This window comes from Dendrobates tinctorius, unplaced genomic scaffold (assembly GCF_039654945.1).
Source record: "Dendrobates tinctorius isolate UK_male_01 unplaced genomic scaffold, ASM3965494v1 ptg000043l, whole genome shotgun sequence".
In the NCBI taxonomy this organism is placed as follows: Eukaryota; Metazoa; Chordata; class Amphibia; order Anura; family Dendrobatidae; genus Dendrobates; species Dendrobates tinctorius.
The window spans coordinates 31,026,025-31,048,652 of record NW_027361711.1 but is presented as its reverse complement, the minus strand read 5'-3'; the positions used below and the strand labels follow the sequence as shown (position 1 = coordinate 31,048,652).

At 43.9% G+C, this 22,628-nt stretch overlaps 1 long non-coding RNA gene across 1 annotated transcript; it reads left to right on the top strand.

Moving 5' to 3' along the window:
- The first annotated feature begins 294 nt into the window (after window positions 1–294).
- LOC141089031 (uncharacterized) lies at window positions 295–796 on the top strand. The gene is made up of 3 exons (XR_012232151.1): window positions 295–519; window positions 594–652; window positions 736–796. It is a non-coding gene; the product is annotated as an uncharacterized lncRNA (long non-coding RNA).
- The last annotated feature ends 21,832 nt before the right edge of the window (window positions 797–22,628 follow it).

Genomic DNA, 22,628 nt, shown 5'->3' with positions numbered 1-22,628 from the left:
TGACTCCACGGGGTCTGAACCGTGATTATGATCTGTTATCTTTCATTTAGGCATTTACGTTCCATTCATATGGTTGCCTGTAACGTTTGCTATATTTACATTTGACATCGCTTTTTGTGACTTCGAAATATAATATATTATGTACCACTAACACATCTTTATTTTCATTACAGAGTCGCTTGTATTGAATTATCTTCTTTCTGGACTGCTTCCCACGTTTCTGTGTCATCCAGCAACTTCCACCTCTGTTCCACTCAGCATCTGATTCACCATCTCTCTGCACTAGTCCATATGATTCCTTAGTTTCACTTTCACAGGCTCCAATATGGCCGCTGCAGCACAAGTGGAACGCATGTCAATCAGTCATCCACTTCCTCTAGACACTTACAGGCTCTTGCAGCTCTCTATTCCCGCCCCTTCCCTTTTTTAACTTCCCTTCGGCTCACTCCTGCACGGCCGACGAACGTGGATACCGTGTCACTGCAGGCAGCACGCGCACAATCCTTAGACATCTGTAAGGTGAGCAGATTACACTGGTGACTTCTATCCCCAGCTTTCTCCATTCATATTTATACAGCGTTTTCTCCCACTAGGATGGTGTACAGCATTGCGCCCACATATATTGCTACTTACCAGCGGCCTCATTTATATGGTATGCCCACATATTATACGTTCTCTGCCTTTTTTTTTGCATGGACTAGTCTTCTCTAATCACCGGCCTTTCCTTTATCTTAGGGATATAATCCCCTACCTGTTTCATTAAACAAGATCTTTTCCTATTTCTGAGCAGTCAGGTAAGTAGTTATTACCTCCTTCTGTCCACCTCACATATTTTTGTGCATTTTTCAATGAAGTTTCCAGCTTATGCTCATGTATTTTTCTATGTTTTGACCATAGCCCCATGATTCTGAGGCTTCTTGTATATACTTTCGTTTTATGCACTATTATGTCTATGGGTGCATATTTACATGTTTTGTATATATCTTTTATCCATAGCTAACTGATGAAGGCCACATGAGGCCGAAATAGTTTTTGTTGTTTAATTTGGCTGCATTAAATACAACTGCATCTATTCAGAAGTTGAGTGCCAAGTTTTTCTTACATACTGTAGAGTGACTGCAAACTTTCATTGCAAGCCTGAACAAGCCCCTTAAGTATATAGCATGGAATCCTAACAGTATGTAATATAATCACTGTCAGGATTCAGCTGTCCTTGCTGGTTCCAGCAGTCATCACATGGCCACTTCACTCATATGTGATTTTCAATCTTAAGGTCATGTAAGAACTAGCTTCTCTTCCTGCTTCTCTCAATTTTTCACTGAACATTGAGAGAATTAGAAAAGCAGCTTATCGGAATGTGATTAAGTGTGTAAATCACATATGTGCTTGGGGGTGTGTGCCAAACTTAATTATTGCCCCCGGTGCCAGAAAACCTAGATACACCTGTGCCTGCACCAATAAACCTGTGCCTGTGATGTTCCATGTTCCTCTACCAGTCCTACTTGAGCCTGATTCCACATCTGTCTACTTGTCATGTACATCCTGCTAACCAGTGTATGGCTAGTCCCAATTTCATGACCCCTTGGGGGTCAGCTGTCGTGGCTCCGTGGGTCTGTCCTGGATTTACACCTGGTGTCCACTTAGGTTCAAGTCTAACCACACCATCAGGGGCTCTAGTGAAGAACCAGGCAAGAATATGGCAAATTCATATTGGCGACCAAATCCGAACAAATTCACTCAACTCTACTCCTATCTCATTCAATCATGCCTTTATAGACCTTGCTTTGGGAATTGAGTCACAGTCATGACAGAACAGAAAAAAGTTTGAAGTATAAAATTGTCGTAAAAGTTTTTGTATACTGAAGTGTTAAGATTTCCCCTTTTGTATTTCAGGTCCCAAGATCTACTTCTGAACTTTCTTTAAAGACATTGTTATAATATTTTCATTTAATTGTGAAAGTAAAAGACTTTACATGGTGAGTGTCATGTCTTATGTGTCAGGGTTTATATTTAGAGATTTCCTAATCTAAATTATTTGTGCTAATATTGTGGTGCAGGCAGAAGGTCACATTTCCTAGTCAAAATTGTTTGGGCTAATACTGTAGTGCAGGCCAGAGGCCACATCTCCTAATCAAAATCGTTTGCACTAATATTGTGGTGCAAGTGTGACCATGTTGCGGGATGCAGTGACAGACAGGAGGCAGAGAAAGAGGTAACAGATTTATTAACAGAGGTATACTCCACGCAGGGAGATAATGGGTTGAGCAGTGGGGTAAGGGAGGTGATATTAGCACGGTATGAGTGGAAGGAGAGATATGAGGTAAAGCAACTGTTCATGAAAGGGTTAACTTATCAGTCCGCCGGCTTCTTGGCTACAGAGCTGTAGGTTCCAACGGTGGCGCCCACGCAAGTGGCGCGTGCTGTTGTGAGTTCATTCTCTGGTTCACCAGTTGTGAGTTCTCCTTCCAGACTCCCTCTGGTGGTAACAGGAGGTAGTGAGGCTGATTTATTCAGTGGAGATCTTCCACCTGATGAGGATGACGATTGGACCTCAGGAATCTCAGACTGGATTTAAGACAGCCGACGCCCTATCCTGTTGCTGGTGATTCCTTCTGGCTTTTCAGCTCTTGGTTTTCAGCTCTGTTCCAGTCATCTAAAGCTAAGTTTTTTCTGCTAATGTTCACACTTGATTTTGTTGGTCTATTCAGTTTTTTGTGTGGTCAGCCAGCCCCGGCTGGGGGCTGCGCTGAATTTCCACTCTTATTTATCTGTATTTGCCAATTTGCTTTTTGTCCCTTACTAGTTTGGCCTCTTTTTTGCTCTGTCTCAGAATATTTCAGAGTGCTGATATAGTGGGAGACGTCTAGTGACTTCAGGGTTAATTTTGCTATCAGAAGCGTTGGACATTATTTTTGTAGGGTTTTTTGCAGGTTGCAGACAGTGTCTTTCCTTTCCTTTCCTTTCCTTTCTAGTTAGTTTGGGCCCCATAGTTTGCTCAGCCTATTTTCCTGCCTGTGTTTGTGCTTTCATCTTGTTTCAACGTCAATACATGTGTGGGGGCTGTCTTTCCTTTGGGGTCTGCTCTGGGGCAGTTAGTTTACCCTTTTCATGCTTCAGGCTTATGTAGTCCTCCGACTGTGACGAAGCGTCTAGGAACATCGTAGGTACGCTCCACGGCTGCTGCTGGTTGTGTGGTAGGATCAGAGATCTGCAATCTGCATAGATACCAACCTCTCTGGTTTTCTGTGACTTAGCTTGTTTTGCTTTTTTCTCCTCGGTGACCCATTCATAACAGCGTGCTGTCTCCGATGTCGTCCTGAAGAAGTAGCAGGTCCTGTTCCCGGTATTGGCGGTGGGTCTTCGTTGTCCTAAGCGGGTTCCTTGATCCACGATTCATCATACAGAATGCAGAGCGGTCTGTGTTACCGCAGGAGCATGACTCAGCTCGAACGTAGCAGGCGGGTGAGGACTTACACAACTCTATCTGAGTCACCAGGTCAGTCTTAGGAGGCAAGTGCGCAGCAACTAACAGCCCAGATAGTCTGCAACTTTCCGTCACTGGAGGCAATGGGCACACGGCAGATTGCTGTACACAGTGTCACCGGACTCGGTGAATCTACAGAGCAGGCCTGCGTTATCACGATGTTCAAGGGACGGAGCACCAACCTTCCTCTCCTGTGCGCTCTGTCTTCCCGCCAAGTCTCCTCTCCCTTTCCCACCCCCTGCTGTTGAGTGCAAAGGTCGGTCCGGGTTGGAAATCTTTCCCCCAGGCAACCATGGTGACAGCCCTGACAGTTCCGGACCTAGCGCAAGAGAGGTACCCTTGGTCCGGTCCATCTTCTTACACAGGCAGAAGGCCACATTTCCTAATCAAGGTCTTTTGGCTTATACTGTGGTGCAGGCGGGAGGCCACATTTCCTAATCTAAATTCTTTGTGCTAATACTGTGGTCCAGCCAGGAGTCCACATTTCAGAATCTAAATCCTTTGTACAAATTGTGTGGTACAGCCAGCACTAAACATTTCAGCATCTAAGTCCTTTTTAGTGTTAATTGTGTTGACCATCCAGGAGTCCACATTTCAGCATCTACAGTGGGTACAGAAAGTATTCAGACCCCTTTAAATTTTTCACTCTTTGTTTCATTGCAGCCATTTGGTAAATTCAAAATGTTCATTTTTCTCATTAATATACACTCTGCACCCCATCTTGATGGAAAAAAACAGAAATGTAGAAATTTTTGCAAATTTATTAAAAAGAAAAACCAAAATATCACATGGTCATAATTATTCAGACCCTTTGCTAAGACACTCATAGTTAAGTCATACGCTGTCCATTTCCTTGTGATCCTTCTTGAGATGGTTCTATTCCTTCATTGGAGTACAGCTGTGCTTAATTAAACTGATAGGAATTTATTTGGAAAGGCACACACCTGTCTATATAAGACCTCACAGTATGTCAGACCAAATGAGAATCATGAGGTCAAAGGAACTGGCCAAGGAGCTCAGAGATAGAATTATGGCAGGGCACAGATATGGCCAAGGTTAAAAAAGAATTTCTGCAGTACTCAAAGCTCCTAAGAGCACAGTGACCTTCATAATCCTTAGATAGAAGAAGTTTGGGACCACCAGAAGTCTTTCTAGACCTGGCCATCCAGCCAAACTGAGCAATCATGGGAGAAGAGCCTTGGTGAGAGAGTTAAAGAAGAACCCCAGGATCGCTGTGGCTGAGCTCCACAGATGCAGTTGGGAGATGGGAGAAAGTTCCACAAAGTCAACTATCACTGCATCCCTCCACCAGTCTGGCCTTATGACAGAATAGCCCGAAGGAAGCCTCTCCTCAGTGCCAGACATATGATAGCCCACATAGAGTTTGCTAAAAAAAAACACATGGCGGACTCCCAGACTATGAGAAATAAGATTCTCTGGTCTGATGAGATGAAGATAGACCTTTTTGGTGATAATTCTACTCGGTATGTGTGGAGAAAGCCAGGTACTGCTCATCACCTGCCCAATACAATCAAAACAGTGAAATATGATGGCAGCATTATGCTGAGCGGGGGTTTTTCAGCTGCAGGGACAGTTCGACTTGTTGCCATTGAAGGAAATGCGGCCAAGTACAGAGATATCCTGTATGAAAACCTCTTCCAGAGTACTCTGGACCTCAGACTTGGCCAAAGGTTCATCCTCCAACAAGACAATGACCCTAAGCACACAGCTAAAATAACAAAGGAGTTGCTTCAGATCAACTCTGTGACCATTCTTGACTGGCCCAGCCAGAGCTCTGACCTAAACCCAATTGAGCATCTCTAGAAAGACCTGAAAATGGTTGTCCACCAATGTTCACCATCCAACCTGACGGAACTGGAGAGGATCTGCAAGGAAGAAAGGCAGAAGATCCCCAAACTCAAGTGTGAAAAACTTGATGCATCATTCCCAAGAAGACTCATGGTTGTACTAGCTCAAAAGGGTGCTTCTACTCAATACTGAAAAAAGGGTCTGAATACTTATGACCATGTGATATTTCAGTTTTTCTTTTTTAATAAATGTGCGAACATTTCAACATTTCTGGGGGTTTTTTCAGTCAAGATGGGGTGCAGAGTGTACATTAATGAGAAAAAAATGAACTTTTTTGAATTTACCATAAATAGCTGCAATGATTCAAAGAGTGAAAAATTTAAAGGGGTCTGAATACTTTCCGTACCCACTGCATATATTTTGTGCTAATTTTGTGGTCCAGCCACATTATCATCGCAAATAAATACAGATTGTTAATTTACTGACAGGTGACTGACAGGTGTGGGCCTAGGATTGTGAAACAGCTGTTTAAAAAAGGGAAAAGGTACATCCAACATGAGTAGGGAAAAAGCGAGTTTGTGGTAGAAGAGGGAATAGGCTTGGTTTTCGAGGTGTACGTGGGGTAGGTGGTAATGTTACTGAAAGCTCGGCTGAGCAACTCCGGCTCCTCCTATCCAAAGACAACTGACAACTTCTGTTAGTGGACGGGCTACTCGACTACCTTTCTTTTGCAGACGCACAGCAATACACAGAGTCATAAAGAGCATGTGCTCGAGTGGATGGCAAGCGCTGCATCAAGTAGCCTCTTCTTCCACCTTAACATAACACACAGCACAGTCCCGAGAGATGGCACCCCAATTACCCTCGTTTCCCCTTGTGTCACAGCTCTCCAACCGCCCAACTGACCCAGAGTACAAATAGTACAAATGTGCAGCATGGATGCATGGGAAGGGTTTGGACTAGCTTTTCTAGTTTAAACATTATTCAGTAACAGGAGGATGACTGTCAGGTGTAGGCCTGATGCTATGAGAGCCCTGCCAAATTCAGGCAACACAAAAGAAGGAGACTGTTGTGAGTTCATTTTCCCCTTCACTACTGAGGCCCGGGGAACTCCCTCTTCTGGTGAAGAAAGGTAGTGAGCCTGATTGTCAAACACCTGGGGCTGATGATGATGACTGGCTGAGTGGAGTTGATGACTGTATATAAGGCTGCCGACGCCCTTCTGGCCTGCGGGTGATTTCTCTGTGGACTTCTAGGAAACCAGTCTGATTCCTGCTCGTCTAAAGCTAAGATTTCTGCTTTGCCTTTTTGCATTAGTGTTTTGTTTTCCTTGCTTTTCTGGATTCTGCCATTCCCTGCTGGGGTGAGCTGAATCTCCTTTTGCCTGTTGCTCTGTCTTCAGAATATTCCTGAGTACTGACATAGCTTTTTTGAAGCCTAGCGTCTTCAGGGCCTTTTTTACTGTCAGTTGGTTGGCTCTTATTTTCATAGGGTTTTTCACGGATTGCAGACAGCAGCCTTCCTGTCCTTTCCTATCTAAGCTAGCGTGGGCCCCATCTTTGCTCAGTCTATCTTTCTGTCTGTGTTTTGTTCTTTCTTCTTGCTTCACTGTCATTATATGTGGGGGGCTGCCTTTTGCTTTGGGGTCTGCTCTGGGGCAGTTTAGATTTCCCTTTCTGGCTTTAGGCTATGTAGTCCTCCGGCTGTGATCGAGGGGCCTAGGGCATCGTAGGAGCCCCCCACGGCTACTGCTAGTTGTGTTGATAGGTTCAGGGGTCTGCAATCCGATAGCTGCCAACTTCTCTGGTTTTCTGGACTTAGCTAGCATTTCTATTTTTGCCTCCTACGGTGACTCAATCATAACAGGAGACCCAACTTGGAGTCAAAACATTTCCAAAAATTAGGGGCAGACAACACTAAAGTGGCAACAATTTTCCCAGAGAGGAAATAGTAAAACGGGGCTCTGACACCCCTTCAACTACAGTCAACCCACCAGACGGAGACACAACTTGGAGTCTCCACATTTCAAAAAATTGTTAGTAATATCAACAACAGTAGCAGCAGCAAGCACAGAAATCAAGACAAAGGTGTCACAGACTGCAATAACGCAAGTTCAATGCAGCACACTAAAAACTGCAACATCCCAGATCGACCAAGTGTCCCTCCTTTTCCATTTGCCCACAAGTGGATATTTTGAATAAATTAGTCCTGGAGGATTTTAAAAAACTCCTAGAAATACGAGTGGAACTAACCTTACTAGCGCACAACGTGATGCTTTGAAGGAATTAAGTGGCTTGAGAGATATAGTCATTAAGCCAGTGGAGAAGAGGGGGAGCGTGGTCATTTGGCCATAGTTGATGTATGAAAGGGAGGCATTCCAACAGTTGAGGGACCGTGAGGCATATATTCAGTTGTCTAGTAATCCGGTGCAGAAGTTCTTGGGTCAACTGTTTGAGATATTGAATGAAGCATTAACACAGGGTGAGATCCCTAAAAAAATCTTTGATGGCCTCATGGTTGAGAATCCAGTAATTCCTACATTCTACTTATTGCCCAAAATAAATAAAAACTCTTTGACACCCCCAACACGTCCGATTGTCTCTGGCATTTGAGGGCTGTGCGATCCTATCTGCAAATTTATAGATTACTATCTACAGCCTCTTGTTGAGGCATTGCCCTCCTATGTCAGAGACACCACAGACGTCCTTAGGAAAATTGATGGCTTGGTCATTGATCCAGATATGCACTTGGCTACAATAGACGTGGAATCACTCTATACTAGTATTGGGCATGTGAATGGTCTGGAAGCAGTGAAACTGCACTTTGTTCACTAATTCTGAAGCTGCTACAATTTTTTATTAACACATAATTTTTTTTATATTCAAAGATCGTTTTTTTTGCAGCAGCGTGGCACTGCGATGGGCGTGGCCTTGCACCGTCATACGCAAACCTCTTTTTAGGCTTTTGGGAGAGAGGGGTTTTCGGTGTCGGTGTACCGGCTGCGTCCCATGCGCAGTGCTGGTATAGATTTATAGATGATATTTTTATTATTTGGCAGGGTCCCGAGACTGACTTTCTGAACTTCATCCGTGAGCTCAATAATAATGAGTTGAACATCAAACTTACTCATAAGATCAATTGACCTTCTGGATGTAAAAATTATAGTGGATAGGGAGGGCAGAATTCAGACTTTTGTCTTTCGTGAGGAGACCGCGGTGAATGCACTATTGCATACCACTTCTGCCCATACCCCATCCACCATACAGGCTGTACCAACAGGACAATTTCTGAGAATGAGGAGGGTGTTCTCTATGGATGAGGCTTTTGAGGGTCAGGCCTGTGACCTCAGCTCCAGATTCCGTGAACGAGGATATAGTAACAGGTGCATTAAAAGGGGTTATTGCCGTTCCCGGGGGGACTCCCCGCAACCACCTCCTCTGTGGATCTGGTCGTATTGCTAAGAAGCATTCATCTCTCAGGTTCATTGCTACGTTCAATGACCAATGGTTTGGCATGCGCCAGATCTTACAGAGGCATTGGCCAGTTCTTAAAACTGATTCATCCCTGAATCAAGTCATGCCAGATTACCCACTCATGATGGCCCAAAGGGGGAATAATTTGTGAGATCTATTAGTTAGGAGACATTACGTGGCAGCTCCTCCAAAGGATTTCTTTGGTGCACAACAACAAAGATGGGGGTGCTTTCCGTGCAGCTCATGTCGTGCCTGTGGAAACATCTCATGGGCTACCTCATTTATGTCATCTGATGGTAGTAGGGAATATCAAATTCTATCCTATATCTCATGCAGTACGAGATATGTCACATATTATGTGGTGTGCCCATGTAACTTAGTTTACGTGGTCCTTACGTCACGGGAGTTCGCACCAGAACTCGGGAACATGTAAGGGACATTGTGGCAGCTAAGGAATCTACTGACATTACTAGTTTAAAAACGATCCCTAGGCACTTCAGGCTGTGCCATGGCTCGAACCTGGCTGGGTTATCGGTATGTGGTATAGACCGGGTCCACTGTGGTGCCAGAGGTGGAAATTTCAAACGAGCCTTGGCAGAGCTTAAGTGGCGTTGGATCGTTACACTTGGCACAATGTCCCCTCATGGCCTTAATGAGCAGTTATCTTTTACACCATTCCTCTAAATATTATAATTATTATCCCAGTCTCTGGTTGTTTTTAATCTTTGTGCTCTGTGCATTTTTTAATTTTTATGTTTTTTGTTTGTTTACATAGTTATCTTTCTGAGGATATATGATCTTTTTATATTCTGATCCCTGGTGGTATAATCGTGTCACCATCTAATGAGCGACAAGAGTTATGAATTGGGAGAAAGGATGAGGGAAGTTCTCTGTAACTCAACTTCGATTTGAATAATCACGAGTACGCCTTTTTAGCATGGTATGTGTCATGTTATATAATGTTTTTTATGTGACCATGATGTGTTGCAGTTTTTGTACATATATGGATTATACCTGTATAGTGTTGAGCGATACCATCCGATATCGTGAAATATCGGATCGGATTGGACCGATACCCAAAAAGTATCGGGTATCGCCGATTCCGATACCGGAAGCCCAATGCAAGTCAATGGGGCACAAATATCGGAATGAAAATAAACCCTTTCTTTCCTTACACATCCAGTTCGGGAGGGAGGAAGAGTGTGGGCGGTGCGTGGGCAGACACTGTGCGTGTCTGTGTGTACGGGCAGGGTCTGTGCGGGCCTGCCGGGGGTCTGTGCGGGCCTGCCGGGGGTCTGTGCGGGCTGCCGGGGGTCTGTGCGGGTCTGCCGGGGTTCTGTGCGGGTCTGCCGGGGTTCTGTGCGGGCCTGCCGGGGTTCTGTGCGGGCCTGCCGGGGTTCTGTGCGGGCCTGCCGGGGTTCTGTGCGGGCCTGCCGGGGGTCTGTGCGGGCCTGCCGGGGGGTCTGTACGGGCTGCCGGGGGTCTATGCGGGCCTGCCGGGGGGTTGTGTGTTTGTGTAGGCATCGTCCGATGGGACTACAAGTCCCATCGGGCGATGGCTGCTACAATGACAGTGATTGACATATTAGCCAATGATGGGACAGTAGTAGTCCCATCATACGGCTAATGTGTTGAATGTAGAAAAAAACATGCATACTACATACATACTACATATATACATTCATACAACATACATACTACATACATACTTCATACTGTATATACAACATTCATGCAGCATACATACATACATACTACCTACATACTTCATATATACAACATTCATACAACATACATACATACTACATACATACTACATTTATACTACATTCATACAACATACATAAATACATACTACATACATACTACATATATGCTACATACATACAACATACATAAAACATGCTACAGACATACAACATACATACTATATACAATACATTCATACATTCATACAATACATACATATAGATATACAGTACATATAACATAGAGTACATAGTCACCATCACTTTTCACTTTGATCCCCGAAGCCAGTGTCATCTGTAAAAAATATTAAAATAACAAACAACTGATATACTCCCTGATCCGCAGAAATCCACGAGAGTCCCACGACGATCTCCCATGGAGAACAGCAGCATCAGCTGATGCGACCGCTCTCTAGGGGCCCAGGAATACAATGACGGGAGGTAGGTATCCTTCCGCACTGTATTCCTCCGCCACTGTAAAAAAATAGTCCCTAGTCTCACTTTTGGCATTGCTGTGTGAGAAAGTTCCCACGCAGCTTTTGCCATAAAGTGAGACCAGTGAACTATAGTAACCTCTCAGTGATGCACTGCAGGAGATCGTCGTGGGACACTCGTGGATTTCTGCGGATCCGGGAGTATATCGGTTGTTTGTTATTTTAATATTTTTTACAGTGAGATGACACTGGCTTCGGGGATCAAAGTGACAAGTGATGGTGAGTATGTACTCTGTTATATGTACTGTATGTCTATATGTATGTATTGTATGAATGTATGAATGTATTGTATGTAGTATGTATGTAGTATTTATGTTGTATGTAGTATGTATGTATGCTGTATGAATGTAGTATATATGTAGTATGTAGTATGAATATATGTATGTTGTATGAATGTAGTATATATGTATGTATTATTAAAAATAGAATCAGTTGCATAATGATGCACGGGAGAGCATCGCCACCTGGCGAGCCTCCCAGCAAAAAAACTTCACCAACTCCAGTAGATTATGACAACACCAGAGAAAAAGGAGTACGCTGAGTTGCTAATTTTCGGCATACATTCTTTACTAGATAGCCTTACATGCTTTATCCTCTTTGGTCATTTGACTGGAGCGCTTATTAATTTAGGGTTATGTTGTCAGAGGGGTGGCCCTTTCTGTTTGCCTGCATGTTCCTTGGTGCACTATAGTTACTTTACTTTGCGATACTTTCTGTGTATTTTGTATGTACAATAAACATTTATATTAATTTCATCTCTTTTCACCGCATACTCATTTTTCTCTAGTGTTGTTATGTATGTATTATGTAGTATGTATGTATGCTGTATGAATGTAGTATATATGTAGTATGTATGTAGTATGTAGTATGTATGTATGTATGTATGTTGTATGAATGTAGTATATATGTAGTATGTAGTATGTATGTATGTTGTATGAATGTAGTATGTATGTATTATGTAGTATGTATGTATGCTGTATGAATGTAGTATATATGTAGCATGTATGTAGTATGTTTGTAGTATGTATTTTTTTTTTTTCTTTTACATTCAACACATGAGCCGGATGATGGGACTACTACTGTCCCATCATTGGCTAATGTGTCAATCACTGTCATTGTAGCAGGCATAGCCCGATGGGACTTGTAGTCCCATCGGACGATGCCTGCACACACACACACAACCCCCGGCAGGCCCGCACAGTCCCCCCGGCAGGCCCGCACAGACCCCCGGCAGGCCCGCACAGACCGCGCATCATGATGACATAATTTCAACAGCCAATCACAGCCATGCCATTAGTTAACATGGCTAACACAACTGGCTCATTGCATTATGGGAACTTCCGATTCCGGTATTCGATATTGTAAAAATATCGGTACTCTGTATCGGAATTCCGATACAGCGAATATCGGCCGATACCCGATATTTGCAGTATCGGAATGCTCAACACTATACCTGTATTTTGTTTAATCTAAATATTGCCCACTCTGGTGCTCTTACACAGAATGTCTGCAGCATTGCGCGCATGCGGGGTGGAGGCATACCTGCAGTGTCCTGGAAGGCAACCGTTCGGTCCCGGTGCACATCAGTGTAGCCATTGATACTTTCCCTGCTCTGGCGCGCTAATAGTCTGCAATCACCTGGACCCATGACCTGTCAGACAAGTTACTTCACATGAGTCACACAGAGGCTTCTGCTTCATGAACTTCCCCAGATAGAAGAAGCAGCCTCCGGTGTGCAGCCTGTGGCCGGATACACAGGAAGAGTCGCTACTCGTCACAGGCTGTGCCCAACATGGCAGCAGAGGGGTTAACGCCACAGACAAGTCGCCGTCACCTCACACACTGAACACGACGCTGCATCTGGCGATGAACAAGCGCACATTGCGCAATGTTAGTCATGTCTGTTATGAATGGGTCACCGAGGAGAAAAAAAGCAAAACAAGCTATGTCACAGAAAGCCAGAGAGGTTGGTAACTATGCAGATTGCAGATCCCTGATCCTACCACACAACTAGCAGCAGCCGTGGAGCGTACCTACGATGTTCCTAGAGGCTTCGTCACAACCGGAGGACTACATAAGCCTGAAGCATGAAAGGTGAAAACTAACTGCCCCAGAGCAGACCCCAAAGGAAAGACAGCCCCCACACATGTATTGACAGTGAAACAAGATGAAAGCACAAACACAGGCAGGAAAATAGGCTAAGCAAACAATGGGGCCCAAACTAACTAGAAAGGAAAGGATAGGAAAGACACTGTCTGCAACCTGCAAAAAACCCTACAAAAATAATGTCCAACACTTCTGATAGCAAAATTAACCCTGAAGTCACTAGACGTCTCCCACTATATCAGCATTCTGAAATATTCAGAGACAGAGCAAAAAAGAGGCCAAACTAGTAAGGGACAAAAAGCAAATTGGCAAATACAGATAAATAAGAGTGGAAGACCACACAAAAAACTGAATAGACCAACAAAATCAAGTGTGATCATTAGCAGAAAAAACTTAGCTTTAGATGACTGGAACAGAGCTGAAAGCCAAGAGCTGACAAGCCAGAAGGAATCACCAGCAACAGGATAGGGCGTCGGCTGTCTTAAATCCAGTCTGAGATTCCTGAGGTCCAATCGTCATCCTCATTATCAGGTGGAAGATCTCCACTGATTAAATCAGCCCCACTACCTCCTGTTACCACCAGAGGGAGTCTGGAAGGAGAACTCACAACTGGTGAACCAGAGAATGAACTCACAACAGTACCCCCCCTTGAGGAGGGGTCACCGAACCCTCATCCACGCCACCAGGCCGATCAGGATGGGCCCGGTGAAAAGCACGAACCAATTTATTGGCATGAATATCAGAGGCAGAGACCCAAGAAATATCCTCCTGACCATAACCCTTCCATTTGACCAAATACCGGAGTCTCCGTCTAACCAAACAAGAATCCAATATTTTCTCTACCTCATATTCCACATTGCCTTCAACCAACACAGGGTCAGGAGGTGCTGCCATAGGAACCACTGGCTCAACAAACCTCTTCAACAGAGATTTGTGAAATACGTTATGTATCTTGAACGTAACTGGAAGAGCCAATCGAAACGAAACAGGATTAAGAATCTCCAAAATCTTATAAGGTCCAATAAATCTTGGCTTACATTAGGAGATGCAACCTTCATAGGAATATTCTTAGACGACAACCAAACCATATCACCCACTTTAAACCGGGGACCAATGGTCCTATGCCGGTTAGAAAATCGCTGGGCCTTTTCCTGAGAGAGTGCAACTTATCCACCACTTGGTCCCATATCTGCTGCATTCTCTTAACCACTGTGTCCACACCTGGGCAGGATGAAGATTCCACTTGCCCTGAAGAGAATCGAGGATGAAACCCAAAATTACAGAAAAAGGGTGACATCAAAGTGGCAGAACTAGCTCTATTGTTCAGTGCGAATTCAGCCAAGGGCAAAAACGAGACCCAATCATCCTGATCAGCAGATATAAAACATCTCAAATAAGACTCCAAGGTCTGGTTTGTTCTCTCAGTCTGTCCATTGGTTTGGGGATGAAACGCAGAGGAGAAGGATACCTGAATTCCCAGACTGGAACAAAAGGCTTTCCAGAATCTTGAAACAAACTGGACTCCTCTGTCGGACACAATGTTCTCAGGAATCCCATGTAACCGAACCACCTATTGTAAAAACAAGGGCACCAGCTCAGCGGAAGATGGCAACTTTGGGAGTGGTACAAGATGGACCATCTTCGAAAATCTATCACAAATCACCCAGATAACAGTCATTCTCTGAGAGACAGGAAGATCAGAAATAAAATCCATTGAGATATTGTTCCATGGCCTCTTGGGCACCGGCAAGGGCATCAGCAACCCACTAGAACGAGAACAGGGTTTAGACTGAGAACAAGTCCCACAGCACTGTACAAAATTCCTGACATCACGAGATAAGGCAGGCCACCAAAAGGACCGACTCACCAAATCTCTGGTACTACAAAAATACCTGGATGACCAGCCAACGCGGAACAATGAATTTCAGACATCACATTCTTTCTCCACTGGTCAGGAACATACAATTTTCCCATAGGGCAATGCTCAGGTTTATCCTCCTGAAATTCCTCCAGGGCACGTCTCAAATTGGGCGAAATGGCAGAAAGAACTATCCCCTCACCTAGGATGGTAGTAGGCTTGGTCACACTAAGAGAATCGGCAAAGAAACTCCTAGAAAGGGCTTCTGCCTTAACATCCTTAGTGCCCGGAAGAAAAGAGACCACAAAATTAAAACGCGTGAAAAACAAGGCCCATCTAGCCTGTCTAGGATTCAAGCGTTTGGCCGACTCCAGATAAATCAAATTCTTGCGATCGGTGAGGACCACAACTTGATGTCTAGCTCCCTCCAACCAATGTCTCCACTTCTCAAATGCCCATATCATGGCCAACAATTCCCGATTCCCCATGTCATAGTTGCGTTCAGATGGGGAGAACTTTCGAGAAAAGAAGGCACAGGGATTCATCTTAGAAGTCACAGGGTCTTTTTGGGACAAAACAGCTCCTGCACCAATCTCAGAAGCATTTACCTCCACCTGAAATGGAAGTGAGACATCAGCTTGCCGTAAAACTGGAGCTGAAGTAAATCTCTGCTTAAGCTCCTGAAATGCTGAGACAGTCTCAGGAGACCAATTCAGCACATCAGCGCCCTTCTTGGTCAGATCAGTCAGTGGTTTGACAATACCAGAAAAATTACCTATAAATTTACGATAGAAATTAGCAAAACCCAAAAACTTCTGGAGGGCCTTCAAAGAAGTAGGCTGAACCCAATCATAAATGGCCTGTACCTTGGCCAGGTCCATTTCAATAGTCGATGGAGATAAGATAAATCCCAAAAATGAAATCCTCTGTACACCAAAGAGGCATTTCGATCCCTTAACAAACAGGGAATTCTCCCTCAAAATCCGGAACACAGTCCGGACGTGTTCCACAGGAGAATCCCAATTACTAGAAAAGATCAAAATATCATCCTGATAGATTATCAAAAACTTATCCACAAAGTCACGGAAAATATCATTCATAAAGGACTGGAAGACAGAAGGGGCATTAGTGAGCCCAAAAGGCATCACCAGGTACTCAAAATGTCCCTCCGGAGTATTAAACGCCGTCTTCCATTCATCCCCGTGCTTGATGCAAATAAGATTATACACCCCCCTGAGGTCAAGCTTAGTAAACCAGCAGGCACTCTTAACTCTGGAGAATAAATCAGACATCAGAGGTAACGGGTACTGATATTTAACCGTCATCTTGTTAAGGGAACGATAATCAATACACGATCTTAATGAACCATCTTTCTTGGCCACAAAAAAACCCAGCACCTAAAGGTGACGAGGATGGTCTATTATGACCCTTCTCCAATGACTCCTTAATATAGGATCGCATAGCATCATGTTCGGGTACTGATAAGTTGAAAAGCCGACCCTTGGGAAATTTACACCCAGGCATCAACTCAATTGCACAGTCATAACTCCTATGAGGAGGCAAAGACGCAGACTTGCTCTCACTAAATACATCAGAAAAATCGGCTAGATAACCAGGAATATCATTAGACTGAGGAGAGGTAGAGAAAACAGGAGCATCCCTAAGAACACACTGACAACCCAAACTCACCACAGACCCAGATTTCCAATCCAAAACTGGATTATGAGTTTGCAACCAAGGAAAACCCAGAACAATAGTATCATGCAAATTATGCAGCACCAAAAATTTACAATTTTCTTGGTGGTCTGGGGCAACTCGCATTGTCACCTGGGTCCAAAACTGAGGTTTATTCTCTGCCAAAGGAGTAGCATTAATACCCCTCAAAGGAATAGGCGTCCGCAGAGGCGTCATGAAAAAATCACATCGTTTAGCAAAGTCCAAATCCATCAGATTCAACGCTGCTTCTGAATCCACAAGCCTTCGTGGAAAACTTGGATAAGGAGCAGATCAGAGTAATTGCCAAAAGCAACTTAGGTTGTACACTGCCCACAGCAAATGTGTGTGCAAAACTTTTCTCTCGTTTAGGGCAGACAGAAATAGTATGAGAGACATTTCCACAGAAAAAACACAGCTTATTACGCCTTCCAAACTCCTGACGTTGCGCCCTAGACAAAACCCTATCACATTGCACAGGTTCAATTCAATAAGGAATAAATTCTTGGACTTTGAGTGCGCTGCCAGACAGATTCAATAACCACACAAGGTTAAAAAAGTTAACCCTTTAATCCCTACGCGTTTCGAAGCATAACGCTTCTTCTTCAGGGGTTGATACATGACTACAGAGAGCTGTCATCACATTTATACATACAGGATTCAAATTTGGCGCCCTCAGAGACACGAGGAGCGCCGCAAAGGTCAAAGATCAAAGTGATTCAAGCGTCAAGAGTTCATAAAGGTTAAACATTCCCTAATTAACCTTTATGGAATGTTTAACCTTTATGAACTCTTGACGCTTGAATCACTTTGATCTTTGACCTTTGCGGCGCTCCTCGTGTCTCTGAGGGCGCCAAATTTGAATCCTGTATGTATAAATGTGATGACAGCTCTCTGTAGTCATGTATCAACCCCTGAAGAAGAAGCGTTATGCTTCGAAACGCGTAGGGATTAAAGGGTTAACTTTTTTAACCTTGTGTGGTTATTGAATCTGTCTGGCAGCGCACTCAAAGTCCAAGAATTTATTCCTTATTGAATTGTGGTACGGTTCCGCTGTGGACCGTTGGACGTGCAGCAGGCTGACTTACTATACAGGCTTTATTTTATCTTTGAGAAGGTGAGTCTAATACTTTCAGTATTTGAACATTTTACCCGGATAAGACCCTATTGCGCTTTTGTTTCAACCTTTTAGTGAAAATAACATTGCACAGGTTCAGACATTTGTTCAAAAGGTGGCAGCGCCTCCCGTGTAGTTTTACGTTCACGTAAACGTCGATCAACTTGAATGGCTAATGACATAGAATCATCCAGACCAGAGGGAACAGGAAATCCCACCATAACATCTTTTACGGTCTCTGATAAACCCTTCCGAAAGAGAGCTGCCAATGCGCTATCATTCCATGTAGTAAGGACCGCCCACTTTCGGAATTTTTTACAGTATAACTCTGCAGAATCCTGACCCTGGTTCAATGCAAACAGGGTTTTCTCAGCTTGATCAACAGCATTAGGTTCATCATACAACAACCCCAAGGCTTGAAAAAATGCATCCACATTAGTCAGAATAGGATTTTCAGGTGTCAGAGAAGAAGCAAAATAATGGGGATCACCGCGCAGCAAGGAGATGACAATTTTAACCTGCTGCACAGAGCTCCCCGATGAATTAGGCTTCAAGGCCAGAAATAATTTTACAATTATTCTTAAAATTCAGAAATTTAGACCGATCCCCAGAAAACAAATCAGGAGTAGGGATCTTAGGTTCAGCAGCATGTGACTGAATGAGGTAGGTGGAAATTCCCTGCACTTCAGCAGCAAGCTGCTCCACACGATCAGACAATTGCTTAATCTCCATTAGAAAAAAAAAAAATCCTCCTACGGCCCCAGAGAAAAAGAGGAAAAAATATAAAAAAAAAAAATTCTGACACTTTTTTTTTTTTTTTTTAACAACTTTTTCCTGCTTTTGAATACCCTAGAATCTGCGGTATGGCTGGTGATTCTGTTATGAATGGGTCACCGAGGAGAAAAAAAAGCATAACAAGCATAACAGATTGCAGATCCCTGATCCTACCACACAACTAGCAGCAGCCATGGAGCGTACCTACGATGTTCCTAGACGCTTCGTCACAGCCGGAGGACTACATAAGCCTGAAGCATGAAAGGGGAAAACTAACTGCCCCAGAGCAGACCCCAAAGGAAAGACAGCCCCCACACATGTATTGACAGTGAAACAAGATGAAAGCACAAACACAGGCAGCAAAATAGGCTGAGCAAACGATGGGGCCCAAAACTAACTAGAAAGGAAAGACACTGTCTGCAACCTGCAAAAAACCCTACAAAAATAATGTCCAACACTTCTGATAGCAAAATTAACCCTGAAGTCACTAGACTTCTGCCACTATATCAGCATGATATATAGTGGAAAAAATGTATGCACTGTGAAAATATATATATATAGTATACATTGTAGTGCAAATAGTAGCACAATAGTGAGGTGTGAAATATATAGAAACATAATACATTAAGTGAAAAACCACCTAAATAGTGATAGATACAATTTATTATATAAAGTGGCAACAGACTGATAATGATATAATTGTGACTTGAGACAAGGTCCACTGTTCAGTCCTTCAGTTCAATCATAAGATGATTCCAGCAGAAATCTTAATGTGCAGTATCTAAAAAGCAGAAAAATACTAAAAAGAAAAAAGAGAAATATTACAATAAAATAAGACACACAGAAAATTAAAATAAATTTAAAACCAAGAAACAACGCCAGAGGTTCACAGAAAAGGAACAAAACTAAGTTGCTCATTCAAACCAACTGGCATCATTGTATCGAGGGTTGAGATCCATTGGCATTCCCTACGTGCCAATGCCCGCTTAACATCACCACCTCGAGTTCCTAGATGAATACAATCTATCCCGCAAATCCTCAAATCCTTTGGGTTACAATTATGTTTTACCCTAAAGTGACGTGGGATAGTTTTTAAACTGCTCACATCATCTACTTCACGTCCTGCCAAAATATCCCTCACGTGTTCTCTCGTTCTTACACGTAGTTCCCTTGAGGTAAGACCTATATAAATAAGTTCACAGGTACATCGGGCATAATAAATCACATTCGTCGTCCACATTAAGATTTCTGCTGGAATCATCTTATGATTGAACTGAAGGACTGAACAGTGTATTACCTTTTCCAATAAAGTATTGTATTTTTATATATATGGGATTTACACCTTGTTTTTTGGTCTTCTAACCTGCAAAACACCCTACAAAAATAATATCCAACACTTCTGATAGCAAAATTAACCCTGAAGTCACTAGACTTCTCCCACTATATCAGCACTCTGAAATATTCTGAGACAGAGCAAAAAAGAGGCCAAACTAGTAAGGGACAAAAAGCAAATTGGCAAATACAGATAAATAAGAGTGGAAATTCAGCGCAGCCCCCAGCCGGGGCTGGCTGACCACACAAAAAACTGAATAGACCAACAAAATCAAGTGTGAACATTAGCAGAAAAAACTTAGCTTTAGATGACTGGAACAGAGCTGAAAACCAAGAGCTGACAAGCCAGAAGGAATCACCAGCAACAGGATAGGGCGTCGGCTGTCTTAAATCCAGTCTGAGATTCCTGAGGTCCAATCGTCATCCTCATTATCAGGTGGAAGATCTCCACTGAATAAATCAGCCCCACTACCTCCTGTTACCACCCGAGGGAGTCTGGAAGGAGAGCTCACAACTGCTGAACCAGAGAATGAACTCACAACACATGTCCCAGATGTTCAAAATGTGGAGGACCAAAGGGGGACAAAAAAGACCTCAGGATTGGAACAGGAGCATGGGAAAGTGGATGGTGGTCAGAGGGGCAGGGTTTATATATGGGTCGAAGTAAATATATACATATATATATACTGTGTATATATATATATATATATATATATATATATATATACACACACATATTACTACATGCGGGCAGCACACACATGCACAATCCAGGTTGTATAACTTTCAACTGGTCAAAACATTTCTCTCAGTAGGTCAAGAAAGAAATGTGGCAGGAATAAAGTACACCGCATAGTAACTTATGTGTGAGGCAGAGGTGACAAGACCCGCCATCTCGTGCCCACCTAACTAGAGGTGCCCACTGCCCACATATAACAAAGTTGATGGAAGCAGACAACTTCCACTATGATGATTGGTTACCGACCACACCCATTTCACAACTAGTCACACACATGTCCACGACCCAACCACATCCATTTAGCACTGCTGATCACACTGACTGGTATTGAGGGCACAGTGGCTGGCATTATGGGCACAGTGGCTGGCATTGTGGGCACAGTGGCTGGTACTGTGGGCACACTGACTGGTACTGAGGAAAAGAAAGAAAGAACAGAGAGATAGAAAAAAGAAAACAGAGAGAGAGAAAGAAAGGAGAGAGAAAGAAAGGAGAGAGAAAAAAAGAAAGAAGAGAGAGAAAGAAAGAGGGGAAAGAAAGAACATAGAAAGAAAGAAAGGGGAAAGAAAAAAGAACAGAGAGATAGAAAGAGGGGAAAGAAAGAGTAAAGAGAGAGAAAGAAAGAACGAACAGAGGGGGAAAGAAAGAGGGGACAAAAAAAGAACAGAGAGAGAGAAAAAGAAAGAGGGGAAATAAAGAACAGAGAGGGAGCGAGAAAGAAAGAAAGAAAGAGGAAAGAAAGAATGAACAGAGAGAAAGAAAGAGGGGAAAGAAAGAGAACAGAGAGAGAAAAAGAGAGAACAGAGAGAAAGAAAGGAAGAACAGAGAGAGAAAGAAAGATTAGAGATAGAGAGAAGGGGAAAGAAAGAACAGAGAGAAAGAACAGAGACAGAGAGAGAAAGAAACAGAGAGAGAGAGATTCTATAAAAATACTATACCAGCCTGGCTCCCATTGTAGTGCCAGCCTGGCTCCCATTGTAGTGCGACCTGAGCCTCCTTTTGCAGGACATATCATGATCCACTCACATGGCCAACATTCCCGAGTTCAAGGCGATCCCGCTGTCCGTGCTGTCAGAGGAGGACATGGTGATGATCTGAAGCATTCCCTGAAGTGCCTCCATGGTTCCGTCACAATCTCCTCCCGAAATGGAACGTCACGTGCGAGTTTTCAAGTGCTCCCCGGAGCTCCACCGTGTACTCCTGTGTCTGCGGGAAAAGTAAGCTCCCGGTCGGGGCAGTGGGGCCGACTCAAAATCTGGGACGGTTGGGAGGTATGAATGCTCCCCATCATACACCTTGTACACGCATGGCTCTACACACCTCATACACACATGGTTCCGCTTTGTATGCCTCGTACACACATGGCTCCGCTTCGTACACCTCGCACACACGGCTCCACTCAGTACACACATGGCTCTGCTCCGTAAACCTCGTACACATGCGGCTCTGCTCCGTACACCTTGTACACAAACGGCCACGCTCTGTAAACTTTGTACACATGCGGCTTTGCTCCATACACCTCGTACACACAGGGCTCTGCTCCGTACACCTCGTACACACACGGCTCTGCTCCGTACACCTCGTACACACACGGCTCCGCTCCGTACACCTCATACACACACGGCTCTACTCCGTACACCTCGTACACACACGCTCCACTCCATACACCTCGTACACACACGGCTCCACTCCTTACACCTCATATACACACACACAGCTACATCCACCCTGTAAACCCCTCCTGACCCCACATATACTTCCCTCATTCAGCACGATGACAACTTGCACAGCAGAGTCCTGCATACATCAAGGGCTCACTGTGCGCACAGGACCTGTGATGAAGTCACAGGAGGGGAGGAGTCAGGGGTCACATGATCAGGGGTATCCGACCGAGACCCTTGATCATGTGACCCCTGACTCCTCCCCTCCTGTGACCTCATCACAGGTCCTGTGCACACAGAGCAGAGATTTATAAGTGAGGGGC